General features: G+C 42.4%; 1 long non-coding RNA gene across 3 annotated transcripts; it reads right to left on the reverse strand.

The window, feature by feature from the left end:
- Positions 1-1,467: 1,467 nt before the first annotated feature.
- Positions 1,468-8,743, reverse strand: LOC134431776 (uncharacterized). Of its 3 annotated transcripts, none has more exons than XR_010031089.1 (7): positions 8,674-8,743; positions 5,231-5,295; positions 4,546-4,609; positions 3,780-3,855; positions 3,348-3,657; positions 2,890-3,007; positions 1,468-1,736 (listed from the first exon to the last, which is right to left on the reverse strand). It is a non-coding gene; the product is annotated as an uncharacterized LOC134431776 (long non-coding RNA). The 3 variants fall into 3 exon arrangements; XR_010031088.1 differs by lacking the exon at positions 8,674-8,743 and adding an exon at positions 5,825-6,072; XR_010031087.1 differs by lacking the exon at positions 8,674-8,743 and having other exon boundaries at positions 5,231-5,420.
- Between the last annotated feature and the right edge of the window lie 4,866 nt (positions 8,744-13,609).

The following is a 13,609-nucleotide window of genomic DNA, read 5'->3' on the forward strand; positions in this document are numbered from 1 at the left end:
TATTTTCTGTATTATATATATTTTTTTACTTATATTTATTTAAATTAAATATGTATAGATATTTGTATTTCTATATATATTTGTATATCTGAATTTATATTGTATTTCTCTCATTTATTTAAAAACCCCAGCCTATAACCTAAAAAAAACCCCAATTTACTTTAACTCCATTTAAATATTTTTATATCTACAATCTATATTTATATATCTTTGTGTATATATATATATATAAAACTGACTATCATTTACCTATATGATAATATGTTCCAATTATATACCATATATTATAGTTCTATGTATGTATCTGTTATCTATATTTATGTTTACCACTCTAATTTTATATATTTTTTTTAATTTATATTTATTTCTATTTTCATCTCTACATTCAACCATGTCAGTTCATTAACCCGACGCACCAGAGCCACAACAATACTGTACCTTTGTCAGCGCCGGCACGCAGCACACGCCCATCCCACCGCAGCACCTCAAAACAAAACCTATTTCTGTTACTAATGGAACAAACATCCCACAACACTGAACCCTAATAAAAACTCAAATAAACCTAACTGTAAACAAATTTTAAATCCCACTATAAAGTAGCCCAAAACCTCCGCACATGCTCATCATAAACTTCCTCCTAAACCAGTATCTCAAAAACCCCAAAAAACTCAAATACACCTTGAAAATGACACAACTGCTAATAAAAACAAACACCCAATAAAAATTAAATCAAACCAACTCACTAGACTCAAAACTGTACAACTGACCCTAAACATTACTAAAAAAAGTCCCCAAAGCTCTACCTTTTTGCTAATGCACAAATAATAACCTATAATCTATAAAAGTTCTTTGAAAAAATTAAAAAAAAAAACCTTGAAAATAAAAAACCTAAACCATTAAAATACTAAAAAACATCACTACCTAAATTAAAAAACATATTGCCTATAAAAACCCACCATATAAATGCCACTGTCCCAAAAAATAAAAATAAAAAAAACTATCCAACCAGAAAGAAATCAGAACTTAGGAACACCAAAACCATAGCCTTCAAGAAGTCACACCACATCCCTCATCATACACCAACTACAAACAACATAAAACAATACAATGAATTCTTAAAAACCACCTTAAGACCACTACATTGAAAAACATTTCAAAAATTAAAAACTGCATTTAACAAAAGCCATCTAATAAATTCACACCCAAACCTCCAGCAGCCCAGCTGGCCCTACCAAAGCTCTAGGTTCATACATACAGTAAACAAAACCAAAATCCCAGTAATACCCATCAGAAATCTAGGAAAGAATCCTATTGAAATTAATCCTGCCTCAAATACAAACCAACCCCTCCAGAAAGTCAGCTTCACTCAAAAAACAATTTACACAGAGTTAATAATACCAAGAAATAAAACAACACACCATATACCACCAATGAATATCATAGTGAAGGAAAAAAAAAACCACTACATTTTTTCCTTTTTGTTTTTTAAACTAACTTCTTTTATTAGCTAGAACAAAAGATTTTGCCAGGACTGTAACAACAACAACAACTTCTTTTGCTTCTTCTCCTTCTGAAATGTCCCTTCTCACTCCCAAATTCCTTTCAACGCCTGAGTTTACATCCAAGCAAAAAAGCAAAATTCGTGCACTCGTGCGTCCGATGCTCCTGTCAGATTCTCTCTTTCCCTCCACATCTTCTTACACTTTCAGTCTTCACGCTGTCCCGCCGTGATGAGTCTGACAGAAGAATTGGCACATGTTAACAGAGCATTTCCCTCCCTCCCTCCCTCCCTCTGCTTTCCTCAGCGCATTTCAATCCATCCCAGGCCTGCGGTGATGCACGCTCACCCCAAAGCTCACAGCAAGCGTGCAGCAGCTCAGGCTCACTCGGCTCCAGGGCCCAGAGCCTGCAGGCCCTGCAGCTGCCACACGGATGGACCTGGTTCCCTCCCCGGGTGCCCAGAGGGAAACCTGAGGGCAGGCGTCCACCCCGAGGGGGCACCCGCAGCCCCGGGCAGGCATGGAGTCGCCGGCTGCTCTCTGGGGACGACACCCTCCCTGCAGGCCACACTGCCTCGGCCTCTCCCTCCCTGGGGGACAGGCACCTCCAGGGTCTGTGACCAGCCCCCTTCCGTCAGCATCCAGGGGCTCTGTCAGAGCCACAGGGCTCAATTCGTGGGGAGTACCGATGGCACACAAACGGCAGCCCGAGGAAATCGTGTTCTGGCCTCTAAGTGCTTGGGACAGGGTCTGATTTTTTGTTTTGTACTTGTATGAAGATTAGTACAACAGGGCTCTGATGGATGACATGGCAACACAGAATTAAAAAATCCTCGACAGGATTACATCGACTTCTAGGAAAAGACAAAAGCTTAGGACCCTTCTGAAATCTACTTTTAATCCAAAGCACGGGGATTGTCAGCATGCTGCACCTTCCAGCTTTTCAAAGCAGCTTCCCTCTGAAGACCAGGAAACATTGATTTCTACAGAAACAATGGGCAACCCCCAGGCTAATCTCAGCACTACTGTTTAATAGGGGACCTGCCAGCGTGCCAGTCCAGCTTCAAGTGTGCTTTACTTCAGTCTAACATCCCCACAAAATTCTTCTCACAACTTCCAACCCTGAAATCTTATTTTCCCCTAAAGCTTCTCTTCATTAGCAATTTCCAAGTAACATGGTATTTTTACAACATTCAAAAATGTCATGCTGGACTGTGCTAGAGAGTAATCTGCAAATATAAGCTTAGCAAAGTTTGAATTGACTTGTCCAGAGAAAAAAACTACAAGTGAACACCTACACCTGCCTACAAAGAGCTAACAAGCCCCTGGCAGCTGCCAGCATCAAAGCACAGCGGATGTCTCTAATACAGGGTAAGGATAACAATATCACCTTCTGTTCTCTCCAGCTTCTTTTCCCTGCAGTCCTATTTTGCTTCTTATGATTTTTTTAGTCCCCGTATCTTCTTGGACAGCACCGAGCCCGACGACAAGGACACGAGAGTCTTTCCCTGCCGTAGGGAGAGAACCAGGAAAACAGCTAAAATAAGAACAGGGCAGTTTGAAATTCATACTTGCAACGAGAAGCAGCGCCTAACCAACAGAACAAAAGTAAACAAAGCACGACACCTCCCTGGGGACAGAAGACTCACAAACTCTCCAGGATTTACAATTCTAGCCACCAACCCCTTCAGGACAGCAGCCAAGTGTCCCACGGGGTGGTGCTGCACCAAAGAACCATCTGAGAGGTTCCAAAGAGTGAAATGCACAATATTTTGCAAAGACAAAAAATCTTGCAAAATAACAAAAATACAATAGATGTAAACTACAGGGCAAGAGTACAAGTGTTACCTTTGGGAGCTGGAACCATCCAGGTGAGCACCTGATAACTGGATCCTCACCAGAGTTTGAACCCTTCAGGACACAGAAGGGTTTTCCCCAGGAATTTCACAGACTGAGTTTTGACAGAAGCACGCTCGCCGGATCCTCAGAAACGTCGCCCATTCTCCAGGCGTCTGGAGAGAACTGCAAATGGCTCTCACGTAGTTGGAGCTGCTTCTGTAAGGTCTCAGGGTGAATTTCACCAGATGCAACGAAATTGGGCAACTCCCAGTGGGACAGAAGGAACCCAAAGCTTGGGTGAGCAGAGCTGCAGCAAATACTGAGGAAACAAACATAACAGCGTAAAAAATAATAAACCATCCTTTTTTTTCTCTTGCTTTTGTTTTTTTTTTTTTCTTATTCAGATCAGCATAGCAATTAAAGAGAAGGTGAAAAACTCACCATTACTGAACATTTCATCACCTGTAAGCTGAGCATCCTTAGCATAGGGGACTCCAAAGTTAAAATTCACCGATCCCTGGGAAATGAAACCAAATATCGTATGGTAAACAATCAAACAGCAGACATAAAAATTTGTTTCCTCTAAGGACTTTCAGGTACGTATGTATCTTTGCATTACACATTAGAACATACACTTTATACCATCACCTAACACATAATAATTTACCTTTAAATTCTGATAGTATAGCATGAATTTTTAACTTAAACTGGTGATCTATCATTATTCAGTTGGTGCCTAAAGTTATTTCTGCTGTCACGTTCAAAACAACATGAATTTTTTTTACTGGAATGAGCAATTGATTTCAAAGTCATCACAAGCCCACCAAAACACAAAGCTGGGTTCACTGGACGGGTCTGTGAGCTAGAAGTAGTTAGGCTTGTACTTCCCTCTTGTTCTTCCAGAACCAATAAATGCTGTCAACAAAACCAGGATCTTTAGCCCACTGCTGTGAAAGATTCTACAAGGATGATGGTTTGATTTGTGTTTAGAAGTTTTGATTTGAAATGGCCAGTCCGATGGATAAAGACAGTTTAAGTAGTATTACATTACTATTGTTATTATTTCTGTTATGATTTTTACTAGTACTACTACTATTGTTATCTCCTGCTACTGGAAGAAACAAACCAGTAGTACCTATACTTAATTACTTTTATTTCCAGAAAATAATAAAGAAAAAGAACCAAACCAAAAAAAGTCACTTCCTACCTTTTATATCAAGGGATGAAAAATTTCTCTTGGGCTCTTCTCCAATTGATCAAGACTCATAGCACTGAAAGGCAAACAAAACAGTGCTTTATAGAAGGCCAAGTGCACGTTTCAAGGCCGAACCACCAACTGACTGCAGTGACAGCACTTACAACATGAATCGTTCCCAGAGCCTCTGTTCAATGCAATGTTCTGTGGAACTGCCGTTTCTTTCCCAAAACACTAACTTCCAACACTTCCTAAACTTATCTTGTATTTTAAAACCACAGAAGTTAGTGAGACTCTGTGCGGAGGTCAGCTTTAAATTTATTTCCTTCTAAAGCTCAGAGCTCTGTTCCATCACCCTTCCCTTCGGCTCTACACTGGATCATGGTGAGCATTTGAGGAGTGCTCAAGAACCAATTCGATTTCTCTCTTTTTCTAGTTCTCTCTACTCTTAAATAATGCAAGACAAGTCAAATGAAAAATGACAAGTTCAGCATCAAAGTCACACTTTTTCCCTTTGTCTGCTCAAGAACAGGCTCTAAATCCACTTCTTGCTGCCTTCAACGATTAAGACTTGCAAAACCATTTTGACATGTTTTACAGCTTTATCATAAAACCCACAGAACGCAAGCTCTGAATTACAGGAAAAGGTGATTCACAGGCTAATATCTAAAGAGACCACTTACTTGTAAATACATACCTTGATAGAGATCGCACTGAGAACGTTTCTGTGGGACTCTAAGGGAGACATATTTTCTGAGTATCCTGTAAACAAGAAAAGCTACGATATATTACAAGACATCCCCGCTTTTTCTACATATTCAAATAGGATTTTTAATAAAAACAATTCAGTTAAAAAAGAAGGAAGAAAATCAAGGTAATTTTACTCAGCTATATTTACTCCCGATTTAGAGGGAAAAAAAAGTCAAGGGTGCTGCAAAGAAAAAAAAAGTGAACCATAAACGCTTACAGTAGAATTTTAAAACAAGTGCTTGCATAAAAGAATCTTATGGAACGTGAAGTAGAAAAAAAAGTGAAACCACTATCAGACCTGCCTGTTTTCTCACCATTCTACAAGAAAATCCTAAAAGCATTATAAAGTCGCTGCCTGAAACCGGTCATGGGATGTAACCAAGAACAATTGAGGCATTTGCTAATCTAGACAGAAACCTTTTCTGGATGCAAGTGTCAAATCACAAGTTTTGTCTTTCAGAAGCTCGACAATGCTGGAAAGCATTTTCCCTGGGGCTCGGCAGGGCAGGGGCGGAAGGGGGGGTGGCTTTGCAGCTCGCACCTGTGCCATCCGAAGCACACAGCCCGCCCGCTCCCTGCGCTGGGCATTCTCCCGGCCATCTCTGGCTTTACCGCCCAGCGCCGCTCCATCCGCTGTCACGGCACAAAGAGCCACGGGCACTAACGCAGGCAGCAGCCCCGCCATGCCGGCGATACCGCAGCGCTCCCTGCTCGCAGCGCCCAACACGCGGCGGAGCCGCCTCCGCCCGCAGCACCGGCAGCAGCCCGAGGGAGACGGCTGCAGCTCGGGGGCTCCTCCGGCGCCTCCGCCAGCCCGAGGGCGGCCGCCCCACCGGGACCGCGGCAGCGCCCGGCGCCGCTCGCCCGGGGCGGCTCCCGCAGCTCCCGGCCCGCGGCAGCAAAGCACCGCCTCGCCCTCCGCCATCGGCGGGCGGCAGCGCCCCCGCCCCCGGCACCGCTGAGTGCGGCCGAGGAACCGGGCGGACGCTCCTTCCGCGCTGCTCAGCTCCGCGCGGGCGGCCAGACGGAGGCTGCGCCCCTCCAGCGTCGCTGTCCCGCGCGGGAGAGGCGCCGGCAGCTGCGCGCGCACAGCCCCGCGCGGCCGCCTGGCACGCCAGCCACTCATGTGCCGCGTCAGCCGTTGCGTCACACGCCGCGTCGGTAGCACGGCCTGCCGGGAGTTGTAGTCTCGCGATGACAGCCACCGCTCCGTCCCCCGCCACCGGCAGCTGCAGTCCCTCCTGGGCATCAAACGGGTCCTTCGCCCCAGGGCGGGGAAGGACCTGAGGCAGCACCGCTCCTCCCCAATGCCCTCTCTTTTTCCCTCCAACTCTTTTTACTTTTTTCACTCTGTTTTTCACCACTTCCCTTCCCTTTTCATTTTCCCTTTCCTTTCCTTTCCCTTCCCTTCCCCTTTCTTGTATTTCTAATCTTGGTTTACCTTTCCACCTTTAGAATAAAAAAGCAGCAGTAGAAACTTGCAGGCTACCCGAGAGGAAAAAAAAAAAACTCCAAAACGAAAATGATTTAAAGAAAACTATTTATTCCCTGGGAGCCTGACATTTTCTACTGCTGCACGTGACATAGAGCTTTTATTCCTTCTTATAGATAGTTGATATTTTATATATCTTTATCGTTTATATTGATGTATTATATTAATAACTATATATAGTATGCACCTAATTCAAAAAATATACGGGAAATATTTTTTAAATTATTTACCATATCTACTGCTACAACTTATTTTTCCTTATATTTCTAATTTTTATATAAACCTTTAATGTGTTTATGATATACTTCTATACTCATATTTCTACCTTTATATTATTTGTATTTGTAATTTTTACACGAAAACCCCTGCTTTGGCAAAGAAAAAACAAAACCATCCATTATTTTAAACTACCTAAATGTTTTTTTATATTTGTATTTGTCATAATATACAACAAATGATAGATATAGATAGATAGATCACATCCGTATTTATATCTATTTTATATCCATTTCCTATAATAGTTTTCATAAAATATATGCAGTATCACTTGTATTATATATTGTATCAATTTATGTTATTTTACATTTACAATTTAATATTATTTTTTTAGATATCTGCATATAGTTGCAATACATTTATATACTTGTATTTTTGTTTGGGTTGTATTTACATTTGTATTCTCTATTCATAAATCGAAAAACATACACAATACTCTATTAAAATTAGAATAACTTATTGTAACATATCATGACTTATGTTACATGTTAAATTTTAAACATTGACCGAATATATAAAAATAAAATTGGCTCATTCCCATTGCTACACATCTATTTCTTTTGTTTCAATATAGTTAGAGTCATAATTGCATATTTAAAATCCAATTCCTAAATGAAATGACGAAACAAACAGCATCAAATTCCCACCAATGTCTTCCAAAAACATCAAGATACCTCCAACAGCCAAACAAGTGTCAGCGAAAAAACAAAGAACACTCTTTTCAATAACAATTCTCATCACGACAGAAAAATGGAACCAAAATAAAAGAAAATCCTATAGAAACACACACAGCAAATTACAAAAAGTACTAAAAAAAAGTCAAACCAATCTACTCAACTCAAGCCAGTGCCACTGACCCTGAACGACGTTACTAAAAAAAAACCCAACAAAATTCTACCTCTACACTAACTCAAGGAATAAACAATCCTCTGTAAAAATAACTTTAAAACCTGAACTAATTAACAAAATGGAAAAACATCTCAACCACTAAAAACTAAGAAATTAACTACCCAAATAAATAAATACTTTAAAAACCCACCATATAAATACCCATGTTCCCAAAAAAAACCCTGATAAACAATACTCAAATACATTAAAAGACAACAACAACAAGAAAATAAAGAAACCAACAACAAGAATAATACCAAAAACCAGATAAACTTAAATCTGCAACCAAAAATTCATTCCCAACTGAATAAACCCATAGTGCCTCAAGCTATCAAAATAAAAATACCACCTAGAAACAAACACAAAGACTAAAGACAAACGTAACCATAAACAATGTCCCCCAAATTACCCGGAACCATAAAACATACACTACAATCAAATAAACCAAACAAATAAAAGCCCTGGAAGACGATAAACACACATGCAATTATAAAGATTAAAAACCCGCTGCTATGAACGACAGGACGCTACCTCAAGCCCCCCAAAACAAACACTACACACTCACGCTAATAAAAGCCACCGCAACAGAATTAAAATCCGAACCGCTGCTTCGCGCTACGACCCGTAAAAACCATTGCGCGCCCTTCTAAACATAATACCCGGAAAAAAAAAAAAAAAATAAAATAAAATCCGACTACAAAACCCAATCCAAAACAAACCATTATCATCCCTACCGGCACCGAGAACCGTGCCCACTCATGAAGAACACCGTATCCCTTAGCGGACACCCGCTGCAAACCGAACCCAGCGATGCCACCAACGCCTCCAAAGCGCCTCCGAGCCACGGCACCGCCGAACGTGGAGCGGCCGAACCCCGCGCTCGCTGCCGGCCCCGGACGGAGCGCGGCTCCCGGCAGGAAAGCGGCTCCTGCGGCGGCTGCTCCGGCACGCGGGGCCGGCGCCGTCCCGGGGAGCCCCGCCCGCTGCCCCTGCCCGGCGGGGCCGGCACCGGGCCCGGGGCTACCGGCGGCGCCCGAGCCCCGCGCCCGGAGCGGACGGAGCGGCCGGCACCGCCCGGGCCGGCGCAGCAGCGCCCGCGCCGCCTCTGCCGCCCTCGGCCGGCCCGGCCCGGCTCCGCTCGGCTCCGCACGGCTCGCACCGGCGCGGCTCCGCCACTGCCGCCCTCGGCCGGCCCGGCCGCGCCGAATCCCCCGTGCGCCCCGGCAGCTGCCCGGGCCGTGCCAGCAGCGCTCCCGAGCGGGAACGTTCCGCGCCGGGCCGCGGGCACGGGCAGCGCCCTCCAATGCAGCGGCACAGCCCCATTGCAGCCCTGCAAACGCTGCCGGAGCTGCGGCTTCCCGCAAGCCAGCCCCGAAACCGCAGACGGGGCGCACCTCACTTCAACAAGGGCAAAGAAATGTGTTCTCCCCTCCAATTTCACCCCCTAGGAGAGCAGAAAAGAAGGGGCGCTCCCCAAATGAAAGCCTTCGAGTGATGGGAAAGGGCGATTTCGAAGGGCGATTTCTCCATTCAAACCCTTCAAAAGGAGGGACACAAGGGCTGCCCCCTCCATTTAAACCCGAGGGTGGTGAAAATGGGGTGGCTGCCTTCAAATCAAACCCAGAATACCACAAGAATACTTTTCCCATTCCCCTTAGAATAGAACGCAGGGATTCCCTGTCACCCCCGGGATACCCCTAACAGCCTGGAAAAGGCAGCTTTTCCTGCAATCAACACCCTTCAAACCACAAGTCAAGAGGGATCCCCTCAGGTCAAACGCAGACAATAAAAGAAGAGGAGCTGCTTCCTTCTCCTTAATTCCTTTTGTCTTCATAAGCTCCATTTTTGTTCCTGGGGAACCGGGGAGGGACTGGCAAGATGAAATTGCAAAGGGGAAGGAGAAAATTCCCCGCTCCAAACCCACACGGGCTCACCTGTTCGGCCGCTGCTCCCCGGCACAAAGATTCGTCCCTCGGCGCCTCCTTTAAGCGATGCTCCACGTACCCAAGCGCGGATCCAGGCGTTGCCCCCGACCCTGTGGGAAGCTCTCGCAGTCCTTCCATGAGACAGCGCCGGGAGCGCCCCATAAACCCCTCCACTCAGCAGCTCCATGCAAAAGGGAGCTGAGGCAAAGCCTCCCCCTAAAACAGCCGCGCCCCGGCAGGAGCCGGCCCCTCATCATCCTCACACTCACACCTGGGCTGCTCCGAGCCCCCATCATCCTCACACTCACACCTGGGCTGCTCCGAGCCCCCATCATATATTTTTCATATTTATATTCGCATTTATATTTAGAATTTATATTACTGTATAATAAAAATTATATTATATATTGCATCTCTTCATGTTACTTACATAGATTTCTATTTCTATTCATAGTTTGGTATTATATCTTTATATCTCTATATATTTATTATATATTTCTGTATGTCGATTTACATTTCTATAGTACTTATTTAAAATAAAACCCCTGCCTCTAACCAAATAAAAAGCAAAGACACCCCTTTATTTAAAACACATTTAAAATTTTAAAAATAATTTTGTTTGTCATAATTCTATTCACACCTATATTTGTAATTTTCATTTGTTATATTTATAGATATTATGTATATTGGAGAGAATACCTTTTTATATAATAATAGGTATACTCTTTTGACACAATAGATTTCTTTTACTGATATTTATATATATTAAATATTTATTGATATCGACATATAGATGATATATTTGGATTTCTAGTTTTATATTTTTTATGAAATCTCCAGCCTATACCCCAATAAAAGCCAAACAATCCCCAATTTATTTAAACTATATTTAAACATAAATCCTGTCACAGCTGCATTGCACAGCAGTGCCCCAAACTAATCTGACACTTGTTCATCTCCTGGACCTGAATCTGACCCTGCTCACCTTGATCGCACCTGGCAGAACCATTTTCGTACCTTTTTCTGGCATGTCTTGGGTTTTTTCTTGAATTTTTTGTGGCCTTTATTGCCTCTCTTTCTTGCCTTGTTTCTTGATTTTTTTTTCTGGCACTTCTTGGGTTTTTTTCTTCGTTTCTTCTTGCCCATCTTGGTGTTTTTTCTGGTTTTTCCTTGCCCCCCTTGGTTTTTTTTTTTTTCAGTTTTTTTTTTTTTCCCCTGGTATTTTTTTTTTTTTTTTTTTTTTTTTTTTTTTTTTTTTTTTTTGTGGTATTTCTGGGATGTTTCTTGCCCAGCTTGGATTTTTCAGGGAGGGGGGGTGTTTCTCGCCCATCCCGAGGTTTTTTTCTGTGGCTTTGTTTTTTGTTGGTTTCTTTTTTCTTTTCTTTTTATTTTTTTTCCCTAGGTTTCTCCTTGCCCTCCTGTTTTTGGGTTTTTTTTGTCTGTCTTCCTTCTTTCCTCCCTTCCTTCCTGTCCTTCCTTCTTTCTTCCTTTCATTTCCTTTCCTTATTTCCTTTTTTTCTTTTTCTTACTTACTTTTTTTCTTTCTTTCCCTGCATTTCTAATCTTGGTTTTCCTTTCTAGCTTTAGAATAAAAAAGCAGCAGTAGTAACTTTCAGGCTACCTGGGAGTAAAAAAAACTCCAAAACGAAAATGATTTAAAGAAAACGATTTATTCCCTGGGAGCCTGAAATTTTCTACAGCTGCACTTGACAGAGAGCTTTTATCCCTTCTTATCGATAGTTGATATTTTATACTTTATACAGCGCCCCCTGCCGTGTGCACCGGCGCACTGCAGGCACAGCGATCCCTGCCGTCTGCACCGGCGCACTGCAGGCACAGCGCCCCCTGCCGTCTGCACCGGCGCACTGCATGCAGAGCGCTGCGGCGTCGTTCGGTTCTGTTGAATGAAACTCGGCTGAATTGGGCTTGCTTCGGCTCTTGGTCTAAACTCGTTTCAGTTCGGCTAAACTCGGTCGTATTCGGCACATTGTCTAAATGCGGCTCAAGTCGGCTACAGTCGGCTATCGGTTGCAGTCGGCTATCATCGGCTCTTGGTGTAAACTGGGCTGTTTCCGGCCGCACTGGGCTCTTGGGTTGCAGTCGGCTGTTTGCGGCCACAGTGGGCTCTTCGGGGAAACTCGGCTCTTTACGGCCACACTCGGTCTTCGGGGAAACTCGGCTGTTTCCGGCCACACTCGGCTCTTCGGCTCTTCGGAACTATTCGGCCCGGCTCGGCTCCCTCAGGGCGGGAAAGCCGACGTGAGAGGACCCCGGCACAGCGAGGCGTTTACCCAGATGCCTCTCACAAACCCGCCAAAATACGCCCGCCCGCGGCGCCGCTGAGCCCACAGCATGTCTCGGGTACACATGAAACGCCACAGAAAAATCCGTCGGGGCCGCCATGACGTCGGTATTCCGTGCAGGCAGTGCAGTTAAACACCCACCCGGTCCTCCACTTTCCCGCCCTTTTCGCCGCCATGCTGAGAAGGTCAACCAAAACTCCGCGACATCGCCCACGCGCCACTCCCAAGCTGGCGGCCGCTCGCTGCACGCCTGCAGTACCGCGCTCTGCCCACAAGGCGGCAGCACCGCCGCCCGCCCCAGCCGGGGGCGCAGCGCGCCTCGGGGCTGCGGCAGCGAAGGCGGCAAAAAAGAACAGGGGCGACCCCCGCCGAAAACTGCTCTGAAATACATGCCCCAAAACAACCGGGAAGACGGAAAAAAAACTTCTGCCTCTAATCTAATAGGGTAAAAGACAAAACAAAACCAAACAAAACACAACACAAAAAAAAAAAAAAATTAAAAAAATAATTAAATATTTTTTAAAATATTTTTTCATATTAATATTCACATTTCTATTTACAATGTATATTGATGTACACTGTCCATTTATACATTTATTTTTATGAATACATTTCTATTCCATATTGCATATATCCCTAAAACTTTATTTGTATATTTTTATAAATATTTTTACATAGTAAGTATGTATTTCTGTTACTATTTTTACTTCTGTAACACTTGGATTATTTAAAATAAAACCTTTGCCTCCATCCACATTAAAGCCAAAAAGAACCCCTTTCTTCAAAACTCTACTTAAATATTTTTTTAATTCTATTTTTCAGGTTCATATTCACATTTACATTTAAAATGTATACTTATGTATACTGTTATTTGTATTCTTCATTACATCTCTTCCTATTATTTGTATTTATTTATATTTTGCGGTTATATATTTATATCTTGATTGTATATCTCAATATTTAGAAATATATAACAATAATATCTACATTCATATTATTTAAAATAAAAACCCTGCCTCTAACACAAGAATAAAAAAGCCCAACCTTTGTTTTAAACAATATTTAAATAGATTTTATCCTCATGTTCAATTTTTATATTCATATTTATAATGTATATTAATTTATATAATATATATATTTTTATATATAATATATAATGTATATATAATGTAATATAATAAATTATTGTATATTAATATATATAATATATATAATATATATAATATATAATTAATGTATTTTAATGTCTATTGCTTACTTATGCATTTATCTTTACCAATGTCAATTTATAAATAAATTTATATTCTATATTACATCCGATGCGAGTAGGTATTTATATTTTTCATATATTTTTATTCATGTTTTTTATATTGATTAAATATTTCTGCGTCAAGATTTTTACTTCTGGAACACTTATAATATTCAAAATAAAAACCCTGCCT

This window comes from Melospiza melodia, chromosome Z (assembly GCF_035770615.1).
Source record: "Melospiza melodia melodia isolate bMelMel2 chromosome Z, bMelMel2.pri, whole genome shotgun sequence".
Taxonomy (NCBI): Eukaryota; Metazoa; Chordata; class Aves; order Passeriformes; family Passerellidae; genus Melospiza; species Melospiza melodia.